Below are 14,892 nucleotides of genomic sequence, written 5' to 3'. Positions count from 1 at the left end.
CCAGATTATTTGAGAAATGCAGGTAAAGTGACTAGCTTGCTGGTCAACCATGGCTGTGATGATTTGGTTCTTAGGTGAAGCCATTGGTTGCCAAATTCCTTGGAGAGGACCATCTGTTAGACTCCACCCTCAAGCTCTCCATCAAGTCCCTCAGAAAAGGCAAGTCTTCAAGGCCAGCCCCCAGCATCTCCCGTCCAGCATACTCCCAACCCTATGGCTTGGCTTATGCTTGCTGTTCCTTTAAATGGTGATGTCAGAGGGGAGAGGGATCTCTCCTTTTGTACCAATGCCAATCAAATGCTTAAAAAGAGGCAGTTAACATGACTAACCCAGCCTCTGCCACATAGGTGCTGAGTTAATGTCTACTTGAAATGCGAGTTGAAGTAACGCTTTCGTGTTTTATCCATGTTTAATCAGCCAATCCTTGAGGGTTAGAGTTTGCTATCAACTCTTTGTCACTATGCACTAGGGAAGGACTGGAGTGTGAAGTGAGGTAAAAGGGAGAAGAAGAAACCAGAAAGGTAGATCGAGGTCACAGATGAAGGAGCGCATGCTCTGTGTTGGAGGGCTGCTGTTTACCGCGGGCAAGGAGGGAGAAAAAGACCACGTGCACCGAGGTATTTTTGTCCTGCAGCTGCAGAAGCAGGCAGCTCATTTTGCATGATTTATAAGGACCTTTCTAGTTTGTTCTTTTTAACCTAGCTGACTCTGTGAGAAGAAGCTCCACACCCAGAGGAAACATAAATTGAGGCATCCCTCAAAATAGGAATGTCTCTTTGAAAGCATGGATCTGAAGAGGTCTCTTAGAGATCACCCCTTCCAGTGATGTCTGTCCTGGCTCCGCATGAATCTTCTGAAGTGCCCCTAACAGCACTGATACTTGGGCACTAGGAAAGTACAGATCATTAGTTTTTCTATGGAGGAAGCCGTCCGTGGGTATGTTTAAAAGCTCCCCAGGTGATTCTAATGTGCAGCCAGAGTTGAGAACTCCCTGTGGTACAGATGGGGAAAGTGCGGCTCAGAGACAGGAATGAGCTCGTCTAGTGACACACAGCCCATTCATTGGAAAAGACCCTGATGCTGGGAAAAATTGAAGGCAGAAGGAGAAGAGGGCAACAGAGACGAGATTGTGGTATGGCATCACCAATTCAATGGACTTGAACTTGGCAAACTCCAGGAGATGGTGAGGGAGAGGGAGGCCTGGGGTGCTGCAGTCCATGGGCTCACAGAGGGTCAGACACGACTTGGCAACTGAACGATAACAACAGTGACGCACAGTAATGTTAGTTGTCTAGTTGGGACGAGAACCCAGGGCTGCTTCTGCCATGTCCGCGCTCTCTGGAACGCCATCATGCCCTCTTGTAACCAGACCTTTGGAAATAGTAACTAGTCTCCCCTTACTCCTCTCAATGCTCAGAAGTGGACTCCAGTTATTGCTGCAAGACAGCTGTTGATCCACTCCTGCAGGGAGTATGTTAACAAAGTTAATTCTCATGCAGAGTCCTACCAAGTATTTGTCAAGAAATGAGTAGATGTCCAGGAGAATGACCAGAGGGTGTTTTAATGTGAGAAAGGGTGTTGCCATGGCCACAGTGTTTTGCTTAAGGCAGAGGGTTTGCCCTCCCATCGCCATGGTATCATTTCTTTGTCCGGCCTTTGCTTGGGATGTGGCAGGCAACCACCAAACAGAGCAAACAGAGTAATCCACACCCCCTGACAAATAAAGTGTGCTTTTAAATTTCAGGTATTGAAAAAATATGTACCTTGACATGGTTCCTTTTCACCTTGGGTGTCAGGAGGCTCAAAATAACATTTTATACTTATTCAAGTCTTTGTTGTTTTGTCTGACTCTTTGAGACCCAATGGACTACAATATGCCAGACTTCCCTGTCCTTCACCATCTCCCAGAGTTTGCTCATACTCATGTCCATTGAGTTGGTGATGCCATCCAGCTGTCTCATCCTCCTCCTGTCTTCAATCTTCCCCAGCATGGGGGAATCTTTTCCAATGAGTTGGCCAAAGTATTGGAGTTTCAGTTCAGCATCAGTCCTTCCAATGGATATTCAGGGTTGATTTCCTCCAGGATTGACCTTGCTGTCCAAGGGACTCCCAAGAGTCTTCTCCAGCCTAGGTCTCTACAATAATATTTTCTGTTTTGTTTCTTTCAATATTTGTTTCTTATCATCTGAGTCTTGTTTTTACAGGCTTAATGGACATGTGTCTTTGGTGTAAGCCACCTCACATCTTTTGGAAAGTAGTCAGGAGTAAAAGTAACATATTGCTCATGAGTTTGATCCAGCCAAGAGCTGAGTGCCAGTGACATCAAGTCTCACCGCAAAGTGTCACGGTCTCCATGTAAGTGACAGGGCCTTCCCTCAGAGCCCCTTCCCTGTTTGCTGTTATATCACTGTTTAAATTATATATTCTCTACTTGCTCTTTGGGTACACACTGAAAATGAGGAGGAACAGTATCCTCCACTAAAGAGCTTTTAGACCCTGGAGCTGAACTTTCCAAGTGGACTTCCCTTAACTTACTTGCATCTCAAATGCCTTTGTAGCAACTGGAGGGTGAAAATCAGGGTATAGGGCAGGAGTGGAGAGGGAAGGGACTGTGGACAGATAGGAGGTACTAGGAGTGGGGGGAGGTGGCGGTGAGAGTTCTACCCTAACAATTCCAGATGCTGGTGCTAAGCCCTCCAAGGTCTTAGTCACCCATATATGGGGAAGTTTCTATGACCTAAATTGAAATTTCCACACAACTTTCCTCATTTTGAAAGTTTTTGTGCTGATTAAGTCAAAGCAAGCTCCTTCCATCCTTTGTCACTGAACTCCTTTCCTGTGGATTTAAAAGCCCAGGGCACAGGCTGTTTTGTGAGCAAGTGCAGTCTGAAAGAGTGTCCTGGCCAGCGCATCCTTTTCTGCAGAATCATCATGGCAGATGATAAAAGTCAAGAAGTGATAGGGCAAGAGCAAAGTCCACATGGAAAATTACCATTCGAAGCAGTTGCTGGCTGGTCTTTACCCTCGTGGCTCTATTAATCTGGGAGGGCCATTAATACTAGGCGACAGGAGCATCTGTCATCTGGGGGTGCAGTTGTCAGCTCGGGTAGCTAGCAGGAACCAGACTAAAGCCCATGCGGAGGTGTTCTTTTGTCTGTTGACGTGGTTCTCTGGTGAGGCACTTCCTCCTTATTTGTCCCAGGACCATTCAAGTGACCAATGTCACCTCTAATGAGGTGGGCTGTCTGCCAAGCAAAGCTAATGTGGCTCCTCTGTCTTCTCCCTGAATCCTCAGAACATGGAGGCAGTTACTGTCACGTCAATCTCCTGCCTAGGTGACAGCAACTTCTTTGGTGAGGAAATTATGTCCCATTCTCTCTCCTGTCTCTTTGTCCATCTCTGTAAAAGGTCTTGAAAGTGACTGAAGAGTTAGTTGTATGATGGATGTGTTGACAAGATAACAGATGACTTTGTTATTTGAAGTCAATAAGCCTCTCCTGGAACCTCATTAAAGGCAATTTTTGTATAACTTTGATGGTCTATTCTTGGGGTAATGAGAGTGTGAGTTTGAGAGGCAGACAGATCGAGATTCAAAAGTCTACCCTCTTCCCTATACACAGACTGTTTACTAAGTATATGGCCTGGGATAAATCACTTCTCTCTGAGCCTACTTGCTCATCCATAATATGGGGGAAACTGTAGCACCTGCTTCATTGGGATATTGTGTGGAGATGGATTAAACAAAACACACTTGTAGACTTACCCAAGTGCCTGGCATGCAGTAGACGCCCAGTTAGCACCTAGCATAGATGGTAACAACACCAAAGCCGTTTCTCTAAGGAAGCTGCTGAGAAACAAAGAAATGAATTTTGGCCTAGCATTTTCCAGGAGACTTTACAAGCTCAGCTCTCAGGTCTCCAGGTTCTGTAGAACAGCAGCTCTGAAAATTCCCACTTGATGAGCTGTGTCCGTGTAACTCAGCTGAAGACACAGCATGCAGCTTTACTAGTTCTCAAGAAAACTGGGGAATGTATTAAAATTGGTCACAAAAATCAAGCTCTGTGTGCTCAGCCTTCTATAGACGGAAGTTTAACAAGATGGTCTAAAGGTCAGGAGTGGAACTTAGAGAGAGAAAGAAACCCAGAGAGAGAGAGAAAAGGAACATTTGTTGCCCACCGTCTTCACATTCTAAAGACCTCATGTTGGGGAATTAGAGAAATTCCAATTAAGCCCTTTCATTTTGATTTTCCATTAGATCCTTAGAATATCTGCAGAAAATTAAATTGAACTGGAGACCTCCAGCAGGGAGATTTATCCAATTTAATGTTTTGAAAGAGACTTATTATCTTGTCAGGAATAATTCGAAAATCCAAATAAGAGCAATTGAATCAGCAGAATTTAGACCTCGAGATAACAATCATTTTGTACAACCAACCATGGCATTTAAACAGCTGAAGTGGCATTTCCAAAGCCGCTGCTGCTGGCAATTTCATTTTTCCAGAAGCACAACTCTTCCACACTGGACCCTCGCCCTCCCGTCCCATCACCCACCATTCTATAAAAGTCCACAATAAAAGACCATGGCAATAGCATTCAAACTAAACTCATGCTTGGGTTCCTCACTCTTGCTTAACTTGTCTTCACTAGATGTCATGCTCTAATCAGCGTGCAGACAGGCTGCATCCTGGTAGCCTTCCAAAACGTTTGCCCTGTTCCTCCGGGTGCCTTTCTCTGGCTGTGCTTTCCACGTGAAATAACAGCTGGCTGCCTCCTCCTCATCTCCTGGGAGCGGGGCTCACTGCAAGAAACAATTAAATGGGTTTCAAAATGTAATTGGGCTTTTTTTTTCCCCAGCCTTCCAGCTACAGGCAGCAACTACATTGCGAGATCTGAGGGACAGACAACAACCAGAGCCTTCAGGTAAAGTCAGGAGGTGTGCTCCAGCCTGGAGCCCCTCGGAATCCCTCTTGACATCATGTGGATGCCTCTGCCCTGAAGGATGAAGTCTCTCTTAGGTCAGCTGCCCAGGGGCTGTCAGGCCCCAGAGCTCTCCAGCCTTCTCTGCTGGGAATGGGCTAGACAGTGGGCAGAGGGCAGGAGGCAGCCAATACACTTAAAACTTGCCAAATAATGGTTTCTGCAACTTGAGTCATGTAAAGAGTCTCTTTTGGTTTAGAACAGTCTCTAGTAGGTAAATATTTGGTTAATTCAAAGCCGTTTCTTCCCACCCCCTTCCCCTGCCTCCTTTCTGGGTGTAGGGGAGTTTTGAGTTCTGGAACGCAGGAAATTTTGAATTCTTTCATCTTCACTGTCGGTTGGCTGAGCTGTCTGATGGCTGAACTAGTGTTTGCTTAGGTTCCACTGTCACTGCCGCTAGTCACTGAGGTCCCACCCTTGTTGGCCTCCTGAACAGGCTTCTGATATACTAGTAGTCCTCTCTGTACCTTGTCTCCTTCACAGGAACTTATAGGAGCTTCCAGGTCCCTGGAAGCCATACCCAGGCCTGAGAGCTCCAGGCCTGCCACTGCAGGGCACCCTCTCTGAGTCCTCACTCAATGGCCACATTGTGTGCGGTCATATATGCGTCACTTTCCCCAGGCAGTGCCCAGTGAAGTATGATTCTTTCCAGCGTCCAGACTAATGATGATCTTGGCTCTCCCTTACCTAACAGGATATTTCTACCAACCCCAGCAACACTTGTACTCAGCGAGGAAGACAGAGGGGACACATGTCTGACATCTTCACCCTACTTCTTCCTATATTTCATTATGGTGGAAGTAATGATTCATTTCACACTTTGTTTTAGAGAGCACTTACCCTGTTTCCCAGGGCACTGAGTTTCAGGGCTCAGACTTAATAGCAGAAGGAAATGCATTCTTGCTATATCATAGAGTATACTCTACGATTGGAGCCTACTGGTGCAGTTCTTGATGTGAGAGCTCATATGACCAGGAAGGAAGGATTAACAGGGACAAAAGTTACACTGGTTTAATACCCCCTTAAATATCCTCACAATATTTACAATCCACCCTAGCTCAATTGGTAAAGAATCTGCCTGCAATGCACGAGACCCAGGTTTGATTCCTGGGTCAGGAGGATCCTCCCTGGAGAAGGAAATGGCTACCCACTGCAGTATTCTTTCCTGGGAAATCCCATGGACAGAGGAGCCTGGTGGTCTACAGTCCATGTGGTCGCAAAGAATCAGATACAACTGAGCAACTAGGCACTGCCTTCCATGGGAGGTGGACACCGAGAAGGAGGCATTGTTATTGAGCAGGGCCTGAGTGTGGAGATGCTCCCTGGAGCTTCTAAGAGGATGACTCCACTGCCCTACCCAAAGAAAGAAAGACAGGGACAAACAGAATCTGGATAGCCTCTGGCAAGAAGGAATCTGGGTCTGGCCTGGTTGGGGAAGCTGTGGGAAGGGCTACTCTGGAGGAGAAAGGGATGTCAGTAGTTTGGCATCTGGAGAGAACTTTGGGGATGAAACAGAGATGTTTAAAGAGAGTATTTTGTGTGAAATACACACTCCCCGGTTGACCCCAAACTCCTAGATATATAACATTGTGGATTTGGATCTAATTCAAGGTGGGCATGGGTTTCCCTGGCAGCTGGTAAAGAATCTGCCTGCAATACAGGAGACCCTGGTTCAATTCCTGGATCGGGAAGATCCAGTGGAGAAGAGATAGGTTACCCTCTCCAGTATTCTTGGATTTTCCTGGTGGCTCAGATGGTAAAGATTCTGCCTGCAATTTGGGAGACCTGGGTTCCATCTCTGGGTTGGGAAGATCCCCTGGAGAGGGGAACAGCTACCCACTCCAGTATTCTTGCCTAGAGAATTCCACGGACAGAGGAGACTGGCAGACTACAGTCCATGTGGTCGCAAAGAATCGGACACGACTGAGTGACTTTCACTTCACTTCACTTCAAGGTGGGAATGGGGTGAGATCCAGTCTATATGCAGGGATCCGGTCACCCTGCAGCTCTGTTCCTCTCTCCCCCTGCTTTCTGCTCCTAAATGACCCCAGGAGCTTGATGACATCTGTAAACATCTCTGTTTCTCTTAATCACTCCTCTTTCTTTTTTCAGGAGGAATTTGTCCATGCTTTTTGTTGAGCTATTTTTATTTTTGTCACTCTTATTTTGGATAATGAGTTTAAAATTTTTCATTCCTCTAATCAGTCAGTTTACCACTATTTACTAGTGCTCATTTTGTAGCAGGCAAAATTCTAGACACCTGGGAGAGTGATGAGCGCAACAGTCAGAGTAACTGTCACCACGCAGTTTTGTGAGGAAGACATATTAAAGAACTTTTTTCTGATCAATTTTTTATTGGAATATGACTACATGTGGGCTTCCCTGGTAGCTCAGATGGTAAAGAATCTACCTGCAATGCGGGAGACCCGAGTTCAATCCCAAGGTTGAGAAGAATCCCTGGAGAAGGGAATGGCAACCCACTCCAGTATTCTTGCCTGAAGAATCCCATGGGCAGAGGAGCCTGGGGGCTACAGTCCACGGGGGTGCAGAGAGTCAGACATGGCTGAGCTACTAACACACACACATGATTGCTTTACAATGTTGTGTTAGTTTCTGCTGTGCAATGAAGTGCATCAGCTATACGTATACATGTATCTTCTTCCTCTTGGACCCCTCTTCCGCCTACCCCCATCCCACCCATCTAAGTCATCACAAAGTTCTGAGCTGAGCTCCCTGCACTACACAGTAGATTCCCACTAGTTACTTATTCTACACACAGTAGTGTACATATGTCGATCCTAATCTCCCAATCCATCCCACTCTCCCCTTCCCCCTCTGTATCCGTATATCTGTTCTCTATGTCTGCATCTCTACTCCTACCCTGGAAATCAGTATTATTTTTCTAGGTTATGTATATATGCATTAATATATGATAATTGTTTTTCTAACTTACTTCACTCTGTATCACAGTCTCTAGGTCCATCCACCTAAATAAAGAATTATTAGATAATTTGGTGGCGTACTCAAGTAGAAAAGATGTGGTATCCTAGGGACTCAGCATCCTCCAAGGAATCAGGAGGGGCTTCTCAGAGGAAAGGTGTTTGGCCGAGTTGTCCTGAAGGATGAGCAGACATGAGCTAGGGAAAAAGAGGAGGAAAACATTCTAAAAGAGGAAGCAATAAGTCCAAAGTTGGGAGGCGCAAGAGAGCACACCATCTTCTAGAACTGAGGTTGGCCAGCCTGGGCAGAGCACAGCATGTGAGGGAGGTGGTGGTAAAAGATGAGGCTGGAGACATTGCCGGGGCTTATCTTGATGGGGACAGTACAGCACAGAGCTAAGTGCATAGCCTACGGAGTCAGAAAGTCTAATTGCCTGTCTCTTACATTAGGCTGACCTTGAGAAGTTGATCTCTGAAAGTTGGCTCATCTATAAAACCAGGATAATGTACCTGACTCATAAACTTATTTTAAGAATTACATGAGTTAATCCATGAAAATCACTTAGTACAGTGCCTGGCCCATAGTAAGCAGGTGATTAACACTATGCATGGATTTATAGGCCATGATGAGGATTTGGATTATATTTTTAAAGCAATAAGGAATCATCAGCGAGCTTTTAGGAAGATTTTGTGATCTGTCTTGAGCTTTAAAAGCATTGTTCTGGCAGCAGAGAGGAAAGGGGGTGGGAGAGAAAGAGCAAATATGAGAGTATCAAAGGGAAGATGGTGGCAGTTGGGAGGTTGTTGACTGGCTCAGTGTCCATTCAGCCTCCCCAAACCTTCCTGTATGACAGAGGCTGCAGAAGACCAGGTTCCAGCTCAGGTTGTGTAGCAGCTAATGTTCCATCAATTACACACATCTGGGAGGTCCAGAAGCCAGCAAGATTGGTTATGGCCATTGGCTCTCCTGGCAGCAGCAGCCCAGTGTCAGGCACCAGAAAAATGGCAACTTTATTCCCTTTGTGACCCCAGATCACATCTAATGTGATGTTCTTAGCGTCAGAGTTTATAGTGATGGCTCCCTGATTCTCCACCTTCCTGATGGTGGTAGGGGAGCAATTCCCCTGCTGGGCCCATCTTGTATTGTTCTGGATGTTATTTCTGGAAGCCTAGCCCAGAGCCTTCCAGTTCTTCCAGGATTGTGCAAGCTCCTTGTTTCCTATATTAAATGGCAACCTACTCCAGTATTCTTGCCTGGGAAATCCCATGGACAGAGGGGCCTGGTGGGCTACAATCTATGGGGTCGCAAAGAGCCAGACATGAATTAGTGACTAAACAACAATACATAAAAGCTAAAGTGGTTTCTACTTGTAACTAACCCCTGATTGATATAAAGATTATTATAGAGACATGGAGATGACTGATATTTTAGATGAGAAATGATGACTAAACTAGCATGCTGTCATGGCAAAACATGTAGAGAGGGATGTATCTGAGAGATATTTAAGAGACTGAATGAACAAGGCTCTGTGATTGATTGAATATGTGATTGGGGAGGAATGACAAGTGACTCATAAATTATTGACTTGAGAAATTCTGTGGATGGTGGTGCTATTTCTTAAGTCTATCAGATTGGCACTGGAGCAGTTTGGGTTTTGATTCTGGACATATTCTGTTTAAGGCATATTTAAAGTAGCCAGAAGGACATGTAGCAAAATTGGTTGACTATATGAGTCTGGAGTTCAAAGGAAAGTCGCGAGTTGAATATTTGTGAATTCATTGTATAAAGATGGTAATTAAAGTCTTGGAAATGCATATATAGTAGCTTAGGGCACGTGCAGAGTGAGAAAAACTAAGGCTCCAGATAGATGAGAGAGAGAGAGAGAGATTGATTATCATTTAATGGGCACTGAAAGAAGAGGAAGTCAAAAAGGAGCCAGAAAGGAGCAGCTGGATAGGCAGGGGGGATGCAAAGAGAGAGAAGCCAAGGAAGGAATGCACTGAAGACTGAGGGGGAGAACCAAGTAGGATAGGAACTGAAAGTCATCCATTAGATTTGGTAGCATTTTGAGGTCAGAGGTAAAGTGGCAGGGAAGAAACCAGATTGGAGTGGGCTGAGAAAAGAGTAGGAGGTGAGGAAATGGAGGAGACACATGTAAACAGCACCATGGGGCAGCATTTACCAGCTCATATGTCAGGAAAGCTCAAAATAACAATAAGCACACCAGGCACATGCTGAAAGGGCTCGCTTCTGGCCATATCTTGAGTTCTCCATAATCCTTCCGTAAGGTGGACACTTTATAGTCTACATATGAAGGAGAAATGTAACCATGAAAAAAACTACGTAAAATCTCTGACAATCTAATGTTGAAGTTTGGCTATGAGAAAGAAGAGAGAGGAAGGCAGTAGCTGGAAAGAAGGTAGGGCTGAGAGAAGATTTAATTTTTTAAGATAGAAGAAGCTTGAGCTTGTTTCAGTCCTGATGGGAATGAGCCAAGAAAAGAGAAAGGACTGTTGCTTCTTCAAGGTTCCTGGGAAGACAGACAGGCACAGTATCCAGAACACAGGAGGGAAGGCTATCTTATGTCAGAGTTCCCTAGAAGTAAAGCTTGACATGGGGATTTTGTGCTACTGATTTACTGTGGGAGTGTTCTCAAGAATAACATGGAAGGCAGTGTGGGAAGCAGGGCTTTGAAGGAAAAAAAGCTAAGCTATGATGTGGTTTCAGAAATCCAGCCCAGCCCCTCAGGGAGCTCTGGCTTGTGAACTGCTCCTGCTGAGTTTGTCTACCCTTGAGGCAAAGGGCCTGGACCTTTATAACCCTACACCACTACCCATCATCTGCTCTCTTGCATCTCTGGGTAAGGCGGCTTCCATAAACCAAGGGCAATCTTTTAGGAAGGGTGCAGGAGTGAGCCATTAGCAGCCAACACCCACAGCAGTTGGGGTATGGGTGTGCCTCCCTGTTAAGGTTATCTGGGTGGGGTCTCAATAACAGATGCTGTAGGAGTAGTGCATGGAGCACTTACATATTTGGATTTAAGGATAAATAGAAAGTAAGGCAATGGCACCCCACTCCAGTACTCTTGCCTGGAAAATCCCATGGATGGAGGAGCCTGGTAGGCTGCAGTCCATGGGGTCGATACAAGTCGAACTTGACTGAACGACTTCACTTTCACTTTTTACTTTCACACAATGGAGAAGGCAATGGCAACCCACTCCAGTGTTCTTGTCTGGAGAATCCCAGGGACGGGGGAGCCTGGTGGGCTGCCGTCTATGGGGTCGCACAGAGTCGGACACGACTGAAGCGACTTAGCAGCAGCAGCAGCAGCAGCAGCAAGTAAGGAGGCAAAGGAATCTGAGATTTAAGAAGAGGAGAAAATGTTGAAAATAATAGGAATATGAACTGACCAGGAAAACCTAGTAGACTTCCTGTACAGTTGAGGGTGGTGGCCATGAGTTTAATGGTACCAATGAGCAAACTTGTGTTATTTCCTCCACTGGTACCCAATAGTCCAGATGCAGCCACGAGAAAGCAGTTGGATTCATTTGCAGCTGGAGTCAGGTAGGTGCTTTGAAACAGCAGAAGATAAAGGAAGTTTAGGCACTAGTTATGGTCCTTAGTGACTGGCTGGCATAAGGATAAGAAGAGAAAACTGATAGGGAGAAAACAGATAAGAGTCAATGGCTGGAGGTCTCCATGAAGTTGGAGAAAAGATCTGGTGGGGGCTTGTTGAGTTAAATAGCTTAAATGATAGAATTTCATGGGCATTTTAGAGAGCACTTTGAACCTTTGATCTGAGAGAGTGAACCATGGGAAAGGATGGCTGACGAGCACAATATCGGAGTCATCAATGAATGAGGATAGAAATGACTGAGAAATTAAAAGTGTGGCAAAGTGGTGTGGAGACTATTGCAATGAGAAGCTGCATGCCTCCAAGGTGGTGGGATTGTATTTCTTTTCAAGGCTCTGGGGATGCCCTAAGTCTTATGGCAGGATTTGGTCACTGGGCTCCTTCAATAACCTATGATCATTTGGGTTTCTGTCTCTACTGTGCCCTAGAACTTCTCAAATGCTACTTTTTCCCTTGAGATACAAGGAATTCAGCTGGGCACTGAATTCAGAAGGGAGAGCCAAGGGTCTGTGCTCCTAGGCAGGCATTTCAGCCACAGTGGATCCTTGTATCCTTAGGGTCACTACCAAAATAGCATTACTTTAGGGCACTGTCAGAGAGCACAGGGACCTATTTTCTTTGGGAGACAATTTGGTATAAACACCTATGCCTTCAGGACCTTTGGGAGCAGGTAAGCTCCCTCCTTCCTCCTCATCTTGGGAATGAGGCAGCACATTCAGTGATTTCAAGACTGAACTTCGGGATCCAATTTGCATGATTTGATTCTCAGTGTGATATTCTAGCTACATGTGTGTTTCCTCCTCTGTGAAATGGAGACAATTATACTAAATTCTTAACAAGTTTTTGATAAGGAACTGCCATGCTGGGACTCTCAGCATAGTTTCAGGCATATAGAAACTCCTCACTAATAGTTAGCCATTAGTATTGTTACAAAAGCCCACCTCCTTTCACAGGTGTCATGGAAACACTGGCCTTTTGAGTCAGTATGGGCTCAAACTCTGGCTTCTCTACTTGTTGGTTGTATGGTCCAGACAATTTATTCACATCTTAGAATCTTGGTTTCTTTACATATAAAATGGGAGTAAGCATCTAGAAACAAAGAATAGAATGATGATTGCCAGGGGCTGTGGCGAGGGGATTGGGAGTTGCTAACTAACGGGCATAAAAGTTCACTTATGCAAGATGTTGAAGTTCTAGAGATCTGCTATATGACTTAGTGCCTGTAGATGACAATACTGTATTGTGCCCTTAAATATCTGTTAAGAGGATAAGATCTCATGTTAGGAGTGCTTACCACAAACAATCAAAAATGTTAAGTAGTCAATGTGAAAAAAATGGAGTAATAGTAGCTTTATAAGGATCAAATGATATAGATTCAATGCAATCCCTATCAAGCTACCAACAGTATTCTTCACAGAGCTAGAACAAATAATTTCACAATTTGTATGGAAATACAAAAAATCTCGAATAGCCAAAGCGATCCTGAGAAAGAAGAATGGAACTGGAGGAATCAACCTACCTGACTTCAGACTCTACTAAAAGCCACAGTTATCAAGACAGTATGGTACTGGCACAAAGACAGAAATATAGATCAATGGAACAAAATAGAAAGCCCAGAGATAAATCCACGCACATATGGACACCTTATCTTTGACAAAGGAGGCAAGAATATACAATGGATTAAAGACAATCTCTTTAACAAGTGGTTCTGGGAAATCTGGTCAACCACTTGTAAAAGAATGAAACTAGAACACTTTCTAACACCATACACAAAAATAAACTCAAAATGGATTAAAGATCTCAACGTAAGACCAGAAACTATAAAACTCCTAGAGGAGAACATAGGCAAAACACTCTCTGACATACATCACAGCAGGATCCTCTATGACCCACCTCCCAGAATATTGGAAATAAAAGCAAAAATAAACAAATGGGACCTAATTAACCTTAAAAGCTTCTGCACATCAAAGGAAACTATTAGCAAGGTGAAAAGACAGCCTTCAGAATGGGAGAAAATAATAGCAAATGAAGCAACTGACAAACAACTAATCTCAAAAATATATAAGCAATTCCTACAGCTCAACTCCAGAAAAATAAATGACCCAATCAAAAAATGGGCCAAAGAACTAAATAGACATTTCTCCAAAGAAGACATACAGATGGCTAACAAACACATGAAAAGATGCTCAACATCACTCATTATCAGAGAAATGCAAATCAAAACCACTATGAGGTACCATTTCATGCCAGTCAGAACGGCTGCGATCCAAAAGTCTACAAATAATAAATGCTGGAGAGGGTGTGGAGAAAAGGGAACCCTCTTACACTGTTGGTGGGGATGCAAACTAGTACAGCCACTATGGAGAACAGTGTGGAGATTCCTTAAAAAACTGGAAATAGAACTGCCTTATGACCCAGCAATCCCACTGCTGGGTATACACACTGAGGAAACCAGAAGGGAAAGAGACACGTGTACCCCAATGTTCATCGCAGCACTGTTTATAATAGCCAGGACATGGAAGCAACCTAGATGCCCATCAGCAGATGAATGGATAAGAAAGCAGTGGTACATATACACAATGGAGTATTACTCAGCCATTAAAAAGAATACATTTGAATCAGTTCTAATGAGGTGGATGAAACTGGAGCCTATTATACAGAGTGAAGTAAGCCAGAAGGAAAAACACCAATACAGTATACTAACGCATATATATGGAATTTAGAAAGATGGTAACAATAACCCTGTGTACGAGACAGCAAAAGAGACAGTGATGTATAGAACAGTCTTATGGACTCTGTGGGAGAGGGAGAGGGTGGGAAGATTTGAGAGAATGGCATTGAAACATGTAAAATATCATGGATGAAATGAGATGCCAGTCCAGGTTTGATGCACGATACTGGATGCTTGGGGCTAGAGCACTGGGACGACCCGGAGGGATGGTATGGGCAGGGAGGAGGGAGGAGAACGCGTGTATACCCATGGTGGATTCATTTTGGTGTTTGGCAAGACTAATACAATTATGTAAAGCTTAAAAATTAAATAAAATTAAAAAAAAAAAGAAAAAAAAAACCATCATCATTCCGATGACTCCCAAAAACATAATTCAAAATCAGACCTCTTCTCTGAGCCCCACAGTTCTGTTGATGTAACCAACAGCAGACTTGGTATCTCTGTTTGAATGTCTTAGAAGTTTCCTGACTTTAAATTGTGCAGAAAGGAACTTGATGTGCCTTCTGCCCTGTTTCTCCCTCAGTCTCCCTTATCTCATAGAATTTCCTTTGATCTGGTTGCCTGAGTCTCAAATCTAGGAATCATTCTTTTTAAAAATTTTTAAAAGCTG

Source organism: Bison bison, unplaced genomic scaffold (assembly GCF_000754665.1).
Source record: "Bison bison bison isolate TAMUID 2011002044 unplaced genomic scaffold, Bison_UMD1.0 scf7180017864192, whole genome shotgun sequence".
Lineage (NCBI taxonomy): Eukaryota > Metazoa > Chordata > Mammalia > Artiodactyla > Bovidae > Bison > Bison bison.
This window is presented reverse-complemented; position numbering follows the sequence as displayed.